This window comes from Sapajus apella, unplaced genomic scaffold (assembly GCF_009761245.1).
Source record: "Sapajus apella isolate SASKATOON/1434 unplaced genomic scaffold, GSC_monkey_1.0 scaffold40, whole genome shotgun sequence".
Classification (NCBI taxonomy): Eukaryota; Metazoa; Chordata; class Mammalia; order Primates; family Cebidae; genus Sapajus; species Sapajus apella.
In genome coordinates this window covers 1504422-1506604 of record NW_022436980.1, presented here as the reverse complement: position 1 = coordinate 1506604, position 2183 = coordinate 1504422, and positions in this window count along the sequence as shown.

Below are 2183 nucleotides of genomic sequence, written 5' to 3'. Positions count from 1 at the left end.
AAAAGCTTATCCACCATGATCAAGTAGGCTTCATCCCGGGGATGCAAGGCTGGTTCAACATACGCAAGTCTATAAACGTAATTCACCACATAAACAGAACCAAAGACAAAAACCACATGATTATCTCAATTGATGCAGAGAAAGCCTTTGAAAAAATTCAACAGCCCTTTATGCTAAAAACCCTCAATAAACTAGGTATTGATGGAACGTATCTCAACATAATAAAAGCTATTTACGACAAAACAACAGCCAATATCATATTGAATGGGCAAAAACTAGAAGCATTCCCTTTGAAATCTGGCACTAGACAAGGATGTCCTCCACTCCTATTCAATATAGTACAGGAAATTCTAGCCAGAGCAATCAGGCAAGCAAAAGAAATAAAGGGTATTCAAATAGGAAAGGAGGAAGTCAAATTGTCTCTATTTGCAGATGACATGATTGTATATCTAGAAGACCCCATTGTCTCAGCCCAAAACCTCCTGAAACTGATAAGCAACTTCAGCAAAGTCTCAGGTTACAAAATCACAAAGTGCAAAAATCACAAGCATTCCTATACACAGATAACAGACTTAAAGAGAGCCAAATCAAGAACGAACTGCCATTCGCAATTGCTACCAAGAGAATAAAATACCTAGGAATACAACTAACAAGGAATGTAAAGGACCTCTTCAAGGAGAACTACAAGCCACTGCTCAACAAAATAAGAAACGACACAAACAGATGGAGAAACATTCCATGTTCATGGTTAGGAAGAAACAGTATCGTGAAAATGGCCATACTGCGCAAAGTAACTTACAGATTCAAAGCTATCCCCATCAAGCTACCAATGACCTTCTTCACAGAACTGGAAAAGAACACCTCAAACTTCAGGTGGAACCAAAAGAGAGCCCGCATAGCCAAGTCAATTCTAAGCAAAAAGAACAAAGCAGGGGGCATCACACTACCGGACTTCAAACTATACTACAAGACTACAGTAATCAAAACAGCATGATACTGGTACCAAAACAGGGATATAGACCAATGGAACAGAACAGAGGACTCAGAGGCAACACCACACATCTACAAGCATCTGATCTTTGACAAACCTAACAAAAACAAGCAATGGGGAAAGGAGTCCCTGTTTAATAAATGGTGTTAGGAAAGCTGGCTAACCATGTGCAGAAAGCAGAAACTGGATTCCTTCCTGACACCTTACACTAAAATTAACCCCAGATGGATTAAAGACTTAAATATAAGACTTAACAACATAAAAACCGTAGAAGAAAATCTAGGCAAAAGCATTCAGGGCATAGGCATAGGCAAGGACTTCATGACCAACACACCAAAAGCATTGGCAACAAAAGCCAAAATAGACAAATGGGACCTAATCAAACTCCACAGCTTCTGCACGGCAAAAGAAACAGTCATTAGAATGAATCGGCAACCAACAGAGTGGGAAAAAATTTTTGCAATCTACCTATCTGACAAAGGGCTGATATCCAGCATTTACAAAGAAATAAAACAGATTTACAAGAAAAAACTAACAAGCCTATTCAAAAGTGGGCAAAGGATATGAACAGACACTTCACAAAAGAAGACATACGTGAGGCCAACAAACATATGAAAAAATGCTCATCATCACTGGTCATCAGAGAAATGCAAATCAAAACTACATTGAGATACCATCTCACGCCAGTTAGAATGGCGATCATTAAAAAATCTAGAGACAACAGATGCTGGAGTGGATGTGGAGAAATAGGAACACTTTTACACTGTTGGTGGGAGTGTAAATTAGTTCAACCATTGTGGAAGACAGTGTGGCGATTCCTCAAGGACCTAGAAATAGAAATTCCATTTGACCCAGCAATCCCATTACTGGGTATATATCCAAAGGATTATAAATCATTCTACTATAAGGACACATGTACACGAATGTTCATTGCAGCACTGTTTACAATAGCAAAGACCTGGAACCAACCCAAATGCCCATCAATGATAGACTGGACAGGGAAAATGTGGCACATATACACCATGGAATATTATGCAGCTATCAAAAACAATGAGTTCTGTCCTTTGTAGGGACATGGATGAACCTGGAAACCATCATTCTCAGCCAACTGACACAAGAACAGAAAATCAAACACCACATGTTCTCACTCATAGGCAGGTGTTGAACAATGAGAACACATGGACACAGGGAG